The following is a 12,981-nucleotide window of genomic DNA, read 5'->3' as shown; positions in this document are numbered from 1 at the left end:
TGAAGGAGATATACTACTGTATTTTGCCCTTTTTCCCAAAAGTTCCCTCGATTTCCCAATTTTATTAGAATGTCTTTGACATATTATGTTAAAATGCCAAAGACCCCTTTTCAAATATTTCTTTACAGCTCTGGTTCATGGCAGCTGTTTGAAGGGGGTGGAGTCAGCATCACAACGTCACTCACAGGCACTACAGGAAGTGCAGCATAAAGCTGAAATCAGGTGGAAATTAAGATGGGGAACAGGATAATTATACTCTGATCTTGGTCTGTGGCGACGTCACAGTACCCTGAGAATCTGAAAGTTCACTGAAAGATTTTAGCTGCCCCAAACAAAATTGCAGGCTTACAATTGTAAAAGTTTTTAAGGTGGTAATCATTCCAGACACCGAAAATATGGATAATCTTTCTTAAGGTTGAATGATGGACTCCAACTTTTTTGGAAATGTTCATTTTCTGATTTCTTTCCTTTTTGGCATTGTGTTAAACTGTCCACAATCTCTGCTTTTATATTATCTGATATCTGATTATCTGCACCTACGTCTTCATTTCTATGAAGCTGTAACCATTAAAGAACTGCTTCTACTTTCTAGCCAAGTTTCTGTTAAAAAATGATACATTACACGTCGTTATCTATCTGAGGACACATTTACCTCATTCTATCTGCTGGAGATCCAATGTTTTTGTTTAACAGTCATGTGCTGATACATAAAACCTTTGACGGTGCGTCTATATATTTTTTTTCACAGGAACGCATCTGTCTACCGTTCAGAACACACACAACTATTTCCACAGAAGTACAGTATATGGTGTCAATTTAGTAGATGTTCAAATATTCATATTACTCTCTTTGTTTGCTGATATTTGACTCTTCTCATGATTCAGTATCAAGGAAACTTCCAAATAATTCAGGTGTTATGTTTTACCTGTGGAAAGAGTTTTATTGTGTGTGTGAGTGTCTTTGGCTTCATGAACAACTACAGATAATTTTACTAATAAAAGATACCTCTTGTTCTTTTAACTTTCACTAGATTGAAATTAAATGAATGTTAAACCTTTGTACTTGTATCTAGATGACGGCCGTATGGGCACATATTGATAAGCAGATACACAGCATCTGTATGTTTTTCTTGTAAGGCTGCCAGCTGAGCCCTGAGGCGATCAGCTCAAACAGTGCATGTGCAGACAAAGACTGGTAACTGAAGACAAATATTGACTTTTGTCTTAGCAAGGATTCTGCAAACCTATCACATCTCCTATCTTTCATTGCACTTGTGTCAATAGTTTGATGACTCCCCATCATTTCTGTCAGGTCAACAGACCTACAGCTCGAGGAGGGTTCAAAAAGGAAATGAATGAACACAGGTGTCGCAAAGCTTTCCGTTGGTAAAAATGTACTGTAAATCAAACTGTAGAGTGCATTTCCTTGCCCTCAAGTCATTCTGTAGAACGATATCTTCCTCACAGTTTGGGAAATGTAAATCAGAAGATCTGTATCTGTCTTGCACCAAGAAAGAGCAATGAGATGCTATTTTGCGGCTCAGAATCAGATATTTAATATAAACCCCCAAATGTTTAATTGAGACTCTTCTACAGTCGTGCAGTGGGACTACAAAACTGCGAAGGCGCAATAGGAGACGGGAAGCCGCCTTGCTTTTTTGGACACCATCTGGTTAGTAGAGAATCTTCACCGGACGAATTATAAACATGATTAGATTAGAGATTTTATTTGTCTGGGCGGGGACACACAGCAGGCATCGTAAATGATGAGCGACTTCAGCCGAACTTTCCGTGACACGATGTCTTGGTGCATCAGGAGCTCATAAGGAAAACAAACAGAAAAAGGTCATTTCCACAGGTGAAAGCAGCAATACAGCAATAAAAAGAGAGCTTTACAAGTAATTTTTCTCACTTGGCAATTATTAAGGAAGCTCTTTATTTCCTCTAAGTGTTGGAACGTTATCCATTTCGGTATGGATAGGGACAGTGAACAGGCTCCTTGACAAACATCAGGATCAGTGAAGAGCAGCGACTGTTGCTCTTGTGAAAACAAGTATCTTAAAGAAAAGGGTTAATCTGCAAAGGAAAAAAGAAAAAAAAACACAGTCCAACTCAAACCACTGCACTTCAAGCCCCGTCTTTGACCTCATTTACAGGTCATTTATTATTGTGGCCTGACGACACCAGGAAGTGAGGGGATTACACATCTCAGTATTCAGCTTTTTTTGTTTTATTTTATCTCATTGCTTTTCCGAACCGTTGAAATAGCTGTCACAACTACAGTACAAAAAGAGATAACTGACAGCACACCTATCCTGACAAAAACAAATTCCTGCACTGAACAAAGATCGCGCTAAGGCCAACTAAAAAGCATTTATTGACACTGCTAAGACAACGTAGGTGGGTCAGTGACATTTGTTTACAGTAGGGACACCTGCACAATCATCACTCATATCAAGATCTGCGTGCACTGAATGTGACTTCGCACTTGGCTTCCAGCCTCTTAGCGTCTTTTTACACGGCGCCTCAACTGCCATGCAAATTCTGCTGAAGGAATGGATGTGGTGAAAGCCTAGATCAAATAGACATTTTTCCTCATCTTAATCTTTGCTCGTTTGTTTTTCTTATGCAAAACAACCCTTGTAACTATAATGCATAGTGACTTTTGATGGAGAGATAATTTCTTTATGTGCATCATAGAAAAGTGTTTTCTTTATTTTTATGGATCCCTAAGAAGCGTATGCATGCATGCTTTAATACTGATGTATGTTTATGCAGATACAAATGTTTATGTTCACTTTCAATTTCAATTTCATAACAAACTGTCTAATGAAAGCATTGTGTCAAGACTCAGTTTGGTTTGGTGTGTCCTCAAACACTCTGCCACTGAGAGGTCTTGACGCAGTTTGCCCACTCCCTCGTAATATTTCACGCTTAATCCGTTAAGACTGCCTAAACATCTCAAACGTAGAGTTCTAGCATTAGAAATAAAAGACTTCATTATAGGCTTACGTCTTGTAACGGAAAAAAGAATTAGAAGATTAATAAGCGCCCTGAGAAATCTGATTGTAAGTAGTCAACGCTTAGCACGAGAGTTCGCATCAGGCATTGAAATGTGTTCCCAAAAGCACCTTGAAAGATACGAGCTGACCTTCCCGCTCTGATGCATGCCAGTTCTACTTGCAAAAGCCATATGCATTGAAATGTTTAAACTTCAGAGGCAGCAGTTGGAAATAACTAGGAGTAAGCTTCAGGACAACCTGAGAAGATGAAGAAGAAACAGACTTCCTCCAAAGAGAATGATGACACTGACATAAGAGAACGTGTAAAGTTCTTATATATAGATAGATAAATGTACCATTGGAGAGTAAAGATGAGATATGTACGTTTTGAATTTACCTTTCAAGAACCCCCTGTTATCACCATGCTTTTGTCAGTTCCTTGTTGTTCCAGGCCACTTCTACTGGAAAACACATTTAATTGTATGTTTCTTAACACCAAAGACATGCGCAACGTCAACATTTTAAATCTTGATATTTAGCCTTTGCTGGATCTTCACATACCTAATTTCCTGGTGACGGAGCTTCGTTTTCGACACTTAGGGTGCGTCCCAATTCTCCCCCTCGCCCTCGTTTTGATCCCTCCACCTAAATTTTGCGCGTTCCCGTGAGGGTAGTGGTGTCCCAATTCCTCTTTTCACCTAGGGGGAGTGGGCATAACGAGGGCGAGGGGCTGAAAATAGCCCCCTCACATCGAGGGATTTCACATGCTGACTTCGCGAGCGAGGGGGTATAAAAATTTCCCAGAATGCTTCGTCGTCATTTGCGGACTGAATCCAAAAAAAAAAACATGGCGGACATTTTTTTATTTTTTAGTGAATAAAATTTATATTTTGAGTTAGTTTCTGTCGTAGGTTACGTAGCCTACGGCATAGCTTACGTAGCCTACGGCGTAGCTTACGTAGCCTACGGCGTAACCTAACAGCCTTTACTCCGGACAAAAAAGGGATTATGTACATTCACTGAGTGAATATTATGAAAGTAAAATATATATTTCTCGCTAGAAATGTAATCAAAACGCATTTTTATGCAGAAACTAACTCAAAATATTGATTTTATTCACTAAAAAATAAAAAAATGTTCGCCATGTTTTTTTTTGGATTCTGTCCGCAAATGACGACGAAAAGCATTCTGGGAAATTTTTATACCCCCTCGCTCGCGAAGTCAGCATCTGAAATAACTTGCTGTGAAGGGGCTATTTTCAGCTCCTAGCCCTCGTTATGCACTCCCCCTAGGTGAAAAGAGGAATTGGGACACCACTACCTTCACGGGAACGCGCAAAATTTAGGGGGAGTGATCAAAACCAGGGTGAGGGGGAGAATTGGGACGCACCCTTAGACATGCAACCCTTTTCCTCCTAAGTCTAACCTCAAGAACTGAGTACAGTGAAAAGTGCGTTGCAGTAGTCAATCCGGGATGAAATGAAAGCTTGTACACAACAAAGAGTACACCTGTACTCTCATACATCCATCACTGCACAGATACATTCGGGTGTATGCCAACCAAAATCCCTGGATGACAAGAGGTCAGAAACCTGCTGAGAAACAGGAACATCACCTTCCAGTCCCGTGACATGGAACTGTACAGTGCAGCTAGCCTGGGCAAACCTGAAAAGAGGCATTCGCCTGGCCAAATAGGATTACAAATGCAAAATTGAGGACCACATCCAAAGCAACTTGAGGGAGGTGTGGCTGGGGGTTCAGAACATCACCAACTACAAACCCTTACCCGATGCTGTGGAGGGAGATGCCGCTCTGGCAAAGGAGTTTAACTGCTGATGCTGTATAAACGCAGGCCCCGGCCTCCCAGCCCTGATTTGATGTCAACAGGTGATTTCAACAAGTGACTGAAATTATAATTGTGTACAACAGCAGAATACGTGAAAGGCTGGGAATCAGTAAGTTCAGTAAGTTCAAATCAGTGAGCTAGATGTTTGAAAAGGGTTTTTGAAAGGAGGACTTTTCTTTTCTTAATTACACAATTACTCGTGTGAAAAAGACAATACAGCCTCTTTCAGTTCCAGGTTTTAGTGTAGTATATCAATATATTATATTAAAAGTCTTGAAAGGCTTGAAAATATCTATCTATGATAATCTCAAATAGACAAGAAATGTCCTATCAGACAGTGTTATTATTAACTCAGCAAAAAGCTAGTCCTTGATTGCATAAGCCGTGTGTGAAGTAAACCTTGTGAATCACCTTATGGAACCAACTTTAGCAGCTATAACTTTAAATAGTTGTTTTCTATAATGCATATTAAGATGTGCTGCCACAGCATTTTCAGCCAAGTTGAGACCTTGACCTTGCCTGGACCCGGGTAATGGCAGGATTTTATTCATTAGTTTAGATTCTGATTTCCTGCTGATTTCTTGACACTTTGCATAACCAACATGTGTTCAGGTTGTTGTTGACAGAAGGTCTGATAATTTACTTTAAGATGATTTGGTCTAGAGAAGAGTTCATGACCAACTTCGTAAGTCTAAAGTCCTCTGGTGGGTTTTTGGGCCACAACATAAAACCAAATGATGCCTCTTCTACCTCCATGCTTTAGAGTTGTTTTGAGATGTTTCTGCTGATAAGTTGTGTTTGATTTTGCCAAAAACCAAACCCTAGAGTTGACATAGGGCTTTATTTCTTTTTCACATGATTGTACGCTCAGGACTCATTATTCATTGTAAATAAAGGGTTTTAATCCTGTAAGATGAGACGCAGTGCTGATGAAAACCTGTCCCTCAATGTAGAAGTCATTTATCTGAAGTGGTGTTCTGTAAAAATGATCGTATTTACATGCCTGTTTCCAGTAGTCGCCTCTGCTGTTAATGAAATCATCCATGAAACTAAAACACAGGTCCTTTGTTGACACCACTGGGAAAAGATTTCCAGTGAGGCAAAATGCTTGTTATTTCCTTATCTCAAGATTTGCACCGTGTAATATAATACACGATACACAAGTATCATCCTACACAGTTAAATCGTAATTCTTTATCCATACACCAAGTCTGATTAAAAACACTTTTATACAGTCTAATATTTACAAGATAAAGTTAATGGACGAATAATGGACAGTATGTTTTATGGCAGTATGGTCATGGATGGTGCGGTGCAGTAGTGCGTTAGTTAATTCTGTTGTATGTCTGAAAAATGTCCTGGTTTAAATCTTGCCTTGGGCCTTCCTTGTTGAGTTTGTGTGGGGTTTTTTCGGGAACCTTGGCATCCTCTCAAAGTCTGAGATATCATCCGCATGATTCAAACTTTCCAGAAAAACCTGTTGAATACGAGATGTAAATGAATATTGGCACACATAACTTTTGTATCAGATAAAAATAGAGATATCATTTCAATTCAATTTCAATTCAATTTTATTTATATAGTTACAATGCAAGTTGTCTCTAGGCGCTTTCCAAAGACCCAGAAAAGCAATTATAAGATAACATTACAAAACTCCCCTTTAGCGATGAAGAAACCTCAAGCAGGATCTGGATCATAAGGGGGGGGCCTTCCTGCCGGAGGCCAGTCGTGGAGAGCAGGAAAAAAGAAAACAGACAGAGAGAAGGAAGAACTGAAAGAGAAGAGACACAGATCATTTGTCAAATGTACAAAAGACAAGATATATTAGTATTAATTATCTGTTAGTAGGGAACTAAGAGTTCTATGTAAACACGATACATGGTTAGTTGGTGAACTACAGAGATGACTATATAATCAGATGTGGACAGCAGACAGTGAGGTGGTCAGATGACGGGACTGCAGGTCAGGATGTCAGTAGATATCCAACTGAGACATCTATACAGACAGGTGGAGGTAAGCACTCGGATGGTCAGAGGTGGGGGTTGCAGGTCAGGATGCAGCTCCTGAAGCTCTGCCATATCTACGACAGAGGTGTCAAAAGTATTCACATTCATTACTCAGGTAGAAGTATACATACTAGAGTTTAAAAATACTGTTGAAATATCAACTCAAGTTTTTTACTCAAGTAAAAATATAAAAGTACTGGTTTCAAAACTACTTAAGGTATAAAAGTAAAAGTAATGTAAGGGGGAAAAAAGCCATTAAGGACAAAAGCCATTGAAAATGAATGCATCTTAGTATAATGCAAATATATTAAAGAACCATATATGTTCAATTCAATTCAATTTTATTTATATAGCGTCTAATACAACAGAGTTGTCTCTAGACGCTTTCCAGAGACCCATACCCAGAACATGACCCCCGAGCAGTTATTACATAAACAATGGCAGGTAAAAACTCCCCTAGTGGGAGAAAAACCTTAAGCCAAACAGTGGCAAGGAAAAACTCCCCTTTAGGAGGGAAGAAACCTTGAGCAGGACCAGGCTCGTAAGGGGGGACCCTCCTGCCGAGGGCCAGACTGGTGGGTCAGGGACGGCAACAGCACAGGAGGCAGGTGGAAGCAGCAACGGGATGACCAGGGGTGGGGACCGCAGGCCAGCACGCAGCTCCCGAAGCTCCGGTCTAATCATCAAGTCCCAGGTTGGGGTGCAGGGTCGGGGAAAGGTTGAAAAGGGGCAGGGCCAGGGAGAGGAGTCTTGAGGGACGAACCTTCTCCCCCGCCCAAAAGGGGCCGTTACCCTGCCCCCCTCACTCCCACACTGCAGGTTCCGGTGTCCGGCAAAGGATGCTGCAACATGGACAAAAGAGAGAAAAGGGAGGAGAAGGGGGGGCCAGCACAAGAAACTACAGGAGCGACTCTGACACACTAAAGTTTACACTACCTAAAGATTTACCAACACCAGCTAGAGGTTTACTAAACACTAACTATAGGCTTTACTAAACAGAAATGTTTTAAGTTTAGTTTTAAAGGTGGAGGTGGTGTCAGCCTCCTTAACCCAGATTGGAAGTTGGTTCCATAGTAGTGGTGCCTGATAGCAGAACGCCCGCCCTCCAAATCTACATTTGGATACTCTAGGAACTACGAGTAAACCTGCACTCTGAGAACAGAGAGCTCTGACAGGAACATAAGGCACTATCAGATCTTGCAAATAATGCGGAGCTAAGCCGTTTTGGGCTTTATACGCAAGTAATAAAATTTTAAATTGGATTCTGAATTTTACGGGTAACCAATGGAGCGACGCTAACACTGGAGAGACGTGGTCTCTCGTGCTAATTCCTGTCAGTACTCGTGCTGCTGCATTTTGGATCAGCTGGAGCCTATTAAGCAATTTACTTGGACATCCTGCTAACAACACATTACAGTAATCTAGTCTAGAAGATACAAACGCATGAACTAGTTTTTCTGCATCACTCTGCGAGAGGATTTTCCTAATCTTTGCAATATTACGGAGATGGAAAAAGGCTATTTTACAAACCTGATTAACATATGGTTTAAACGACAAATCCTGATCGAAAATAACACCAAGGTTTCTCACAGTTGCACTGGAAGCCATCGCAACACCATCTAATCCCTTCCTAAGATGCTCTGGACCAAGAATGATAACCTCTGTTTTATCTGAATTTAGAAGCAAGAAATTTCTGGACATCCAGTCCTTGATGTCCCTTAGACATGCCTGAAGTTTAACTAACGGTTCTGTTTCATCCGGCTTCATAGACAAGTAGAGCTGCGTATCATCAGCATAACAATGAAAGTGTATGCCGTGATTCTGGATTATACTTCCCAATGGCTGCATGTATAAACTGAACAAGATTGGCCCTAGTACTGAACCCTGCGGAACACCATAACAGACCCTTGACTGTTCTGAAGAAACCTCATGTACATGAACAAACTGAAACCTGTCAGATAGATATGATTTAAACCAACATAGAGCTGTCCCTTTAATCCCAACAACATGCTCTAACCTGTGCAGTAAAATGCCATGATCTATAGCAGGGGTATTCAACTAGATTCGGCCGGGGGCCACATCTGCAAAAGGACTGTATGGAGAGGGCCGCACAATTTGAAAATGTGGGGTTTTTCAAAATGTATTTTGCACTCAAAGACGAAGACTTATGTAAATCTAATACATTTGTATTATACATTTGAATATATCTAGTTTACATATGAATTATGTATTAATTTTTTCCAGATTTAGTAATTGTGAATGTTAAATATAATATTCAGATAAAGAAATATTATTTTGAATGCAAGTTGATTTTGAAACCATGCATTGAGCAAACTTAATGAAATTGATATTGACCTACTTTTAATAAAACATGCCATAATGACAAAGCACCACTTTCCACCAAGATTTCCTTATTTGAATATTATATTAAGCATTGGGCACAACCATTTTAGTCCATAGTAGCCAGTTATAAAAATATTATAAATTTTTTTTTTTTTTTTTTTTTTTTTTAACAAACAAACACTCCCTTTTTTTTAAATATGACCAGGGGCCACATAAAAGCTCCTGGCGGGCTGCATGTGGTCCGCGGGCCGCCAATTGAATATCCCTGATCTATAGTGTCAAAAGCAGCACTGAGGTCCAGTAGAACCAGTATGGAAACTAATCCCTTATCTGAGGCCATAAGGAGGTCATTCGTGACTCGAACCAATGCTGTCTCTGTGCTATGATGCATTCTGAACCCTGACTGAAAGACTTCAAACAGATCATTTCTATACAAATAGTCACATAACTGGCTTGAAACTGCCTTTTCCAGAATTTTAGATACAAATGGAAGGTTGGAAATTGGTCTATAATTAGCTAAGGTGTCTGGGTCAAGAGAAGGTTTTTTAAGTAAAGGTTTAATTACTGCGACTTTGAAAACCTGTGGTACATATCCTAAACTTAGGGATAGGTTAATTTGGTCCAGTATTGTCGTACCAATAAGAGAAAAAATATGTTTGAATAGTCGAGTCGGGATGGGGTCTAACATACATGTGGTTGACTTAGTTCTATTAACAAGTGAAGTCAGCTCAGGGAGGTCTATTGGATCAAAACAGTCTAGAGACAAGTCAGAGCCTAGGGAAGTCGCTAAAGCTGAAGAAACACCTACAACCGGCTGGTTGATTTCTTCTCTAATTCTCGTGATTTTACTGTTAAAGAAGCTCATAAAGTCTTCACTACTGAGAGCTGCAGGAATGCACGGCTCAACAGAGTTGTGACTGGCTACAGTGCTGAACAGCAAACGTGGGTTACTTTTGTTATCCTCTATCAACATTGAATAATAAGCTGTTCTGGCTTTGCGAATGGCTTTTTTATATACTATTAGAATATCTTTCCATTCACGATAAGAGTCTACAGACCTACAAGAGTACCACTTCCTTTCCATTTTACGCATGTTTTGTTTCAACATGCGGATATCTGAAATATACCAGGGAGTTAAGCTCCTGTGGCTTGAAACCCTCCTTTTCAAATGAGCAACTTCCTCTAAAGCTGAATGCAACAAATCAGCAGTGTTACTAGCAAGGAAATCAACATCTGTAGAGGTAGAACCCAGGTCACTGGCCTCGACTACATCACTATTTCGCACTGTCGTAAGATAAGCAATGGCCTCCCTAAATTTAACAATAACTTCATCAGACAAACATCTGCTAAAATAATACCTCCTATTTTGCACTTCAACATCAACAAAATTAAATTCAAACGTTATTAAGTAATGGTCGGATAAAAGGGAGTTTACAGGTGACACCAACAGACCATCAGTTTCAACACCGTAGGTGAGAACGAGATCGAGAGTATGATTAAAACAGTGCGTCGGTTTATCCACTTTTTGTGAGATACCCATTGATTCTAGAAGAGAATCGAAGGCTAATTTAAGATTATCGCTTTCAACATCCATATGAATGTTAAAATCACCCACTATGATGAATTTATCTGTGCTGATCAATAATCCAGAAAGGAAATCTGAAAATTCAGACAAAAACTCTAGATACGCACCAGCAGGGGGCCGGTACACTACCACTAACACAACTGGCTTCTCTGATTTCCAGCTCGGAAATTTCAGACCAAGCATGAGGCTTTCAAATGTATTATAATTGCACTTAGGTTCAATTTTTGTTTGGAGACCGGAGTTATAAATTGCTGCGACTCCTCCGCCTCGGCCCGTGCTTCTAGGAATGTGATGATTAAAGTAGCCGGGCGGAGTTGATTCATTCAAACTAACATACTCTTCCTCCTGTAACCATGTTTCTGTTAAGCAGAAAATATCACTCCTGCTCTCTGTAATTATATCATTTACTAACAGAGACTTAGAGCTTAATGATCGTATATTTAGTAATCTGCATCTAATTTTTCGGTCTGTAATTGGTACCAAATGTACATTGGTTTTCATTTTTACAAGGTTATTTTGGTTAACGCCTCCAAAACGCCGCACCTGGTGAACTTTTGGAGGGCGGGGAACTGCAACCACTTCTATTTTGCTAGGCACCTGGCCAGAGTCGCCAATATCATGTAATCCTACAGTTTTAGAGTCGCTAATTACATAATGCAATCCTACAGTTTTATTGGCAGGCGTTGGTCCTCGAGAGACAGCAGAGAAGTGTGTTAAACTGCAGCTCTGCATCCTGGCCTGGACTCTGCATTGTCAGGGGGAGTGTCTAATAACATTGGCCAGATTTCTAGACATAAGAGCTGCACCATCCCGGGTGGGATGAATGCCGTCCCTTCTGATCAGACCGGGCTTTCCCCAGAATGTCTCCCAGTTGTCAATAAAGTCCACGTCGTTTTCTGAACACCACTGAGACAACCAGTGGCGGAGCGAGAGCATGCGACTAAACATGTCATCGCTGGTCAGATTGGGGAGGGGACCAGAAAAACCTATGGAGTCCGACATACTTTTGGCGTAGTTACACACCGAGACAATATTCATTTTAGTTACTTCCGACTGGCGAAGACGGGAGTCATTAGCTCCGACATTGATGATAACTTTACCATATTTACGATTACCCTTTGCCAGCAGCTTCAAATTTGCTTCTATGTCGCCCGCTCTGGCCCCCGGGATGCACCTAACTAAGGTCTCTGGAGTCGGCCTCACATGTCTCACAAATATGTGTACTATTGAGCATTAACATGTGTTTCAGAGAGCAGAAGATATGATGACTAGTTGCCTATAAGTATTGTAATGGTGCAAAAAGTCAAACTTCAGAGGCATGTTATCATTTATCCTAATGGTTTTTTTTTTGGTTTTTTTTGGGCTCTAGTGGCCCTTTATTGAAGATGCAGACTGGAAAGGGGTAGAGAGAGAGAATGGTGATGACATGCAGCAAAGGTGCACAGGCCGGGATTCGAACCTGCGACCGCTGCAGGAGGAGGACTGTAGCCTCAGTATATGAGCCGCTGCTTAACCCACTGCTTAACCCACCCGTTTATCCTAATGTTTATTGGAATGTACATCCAAGTTTAGTTGCAGGAATCTGAGGGCAACGGATGTAAGAACAAAACTGGACAAGAACATCTGTGCCACAACCACAACCAAATTCACTCTATCCGGATGGCACAATTTAACTGGGTAGTTTTTTTTTTAAAGGCTGAAATGAAATAGAGTAACAAGGCTGTTTTTAAAATGTAAGGAGTAAAAAGTACAGATAATTGCGTGAAAATGTAAGGAGTAAAAGTAAAAAGTCGTCTGAAAAAGAATTACTCCAGTGAAGTATAGATAACCAAAATTTCTACTTAAGTAAGGAAACAAAGTATTTGTACTTCGTTACTTGACACCTCTGATCTACGACGAGGCTATGTTTAAGATGAGCTGCTTTAGTCTTATCCTGTAGCTGCAGGTATGACTACAGGCCCCAACACACTAGAGTTTACACTAACTAGAATCTTTACTGAACAGAAATCTTTTAAGTTTGGTTTTAAAGGTGGAGGTGGTGTACCCGAACTGGAAGTTGGTTTCATAGTAACGGTTCCTGATAGCAGAAGACCCGTCCTCCAGATCTACATTTGGATATTCTAGGAACTACGAGTACACATTTACTCTGAGAATGTAGAGCTCTATCAGGTCTTCAAATATCGCAGAGGAAGGCCGTTTTG

Source organism: Cololabis saira, chromosome 8 (assembly GCF_033807715.1).
Source record: "Cololabis saira isolate AMF1-May2022 chromosome 8, fColSai1.1, whole genome shotgun sequence".
Classification (NCBI taxonomy): domain Eukaryota; kingdom Metazoa; phylum Chordata; class Actinopteri; order Beloniformes; family Belonidae; genus Cololabis; species Cololabis saira.
This window is presented reverse-complemented; position numbering follows the sequence as displayed.